The sequence below is a fragment of the Schistocerca nitens genome, chromosome 7 (assembly GCF_023898315.1).
Source record: "Schistocerca nitens isolate TAMUIC-IGC-003100 chromosome 7, iqSchNite1.1, whole genome shotgun sequence".
Taxonomy (NCBI): domain Eukaryota; kingdom Metazoa; phylum Arthropoda; class Insecta; order Orthoptera; family Acrididae; genus Schistocerca; species Schistocerca nitens.
The window spans coordinates 367,084,371-367,085,064 of record NC_064620.1 but is presented as its reverse complement, the minus strand read 5'-3'; positions in this window follow the sequence as shown (position 1 = coordinate 367,085,064).

Below are 694 nucleotides of genomic sequence, written 5' to 3'. Positions count from 1 at the left end.
CTTAGCACCTGTGAGAGACTTTCTCACTGCTATAAATAATAATTGTTTACATTCGTTCAGCTCAAGTGAATGTTGTACAATTGACGAACAGCTTATACCTTTCTGGGGGAAATGTCCATTTAGGCATATTTGCCGCAAAACCCAGAAAGTATGGAATAAAGGTTTTCGACAAGCAAACGCTAGGATGCATTATTTAGTCAGCTTCGAAATACGTGCACGAACACAACTGGAGATAACATTTCGTCAAGACAATGCTGACTTTTCAGTTGTGAACAGATTGACTGAATCTGTTGCAATTGCCAACAGGAATATAACTTGTGACAATTGGTATACAAGTTATCAACTAACTCAGCTCTCCTTACGAAAAAGTTAACAGTTGTGGGTTCCCTAGGAAAAAATAAGCGTCAGATTCCACCAGAATGTCAGGCTAGTGAGCATAAAACAATATACAGCAATGTTTTTGGATTCACTAAAGATACGACTTTAATAATATATGTTAGCGCTAAAAATAAGACGGAATATGTTTGTGAACAGAATCGGATGTTGACAAACCTCTGAAACTGCAATAAAGGAGGTATATTTTTTTCATATAATTCGTCCACTAAACGCTCCAGTGCGAATGCATATATAGTACTGGCGTATGTAAACATTTGGATAGGTTCAGGCTACTGTTACAGGCATCACCTCTGTTAAC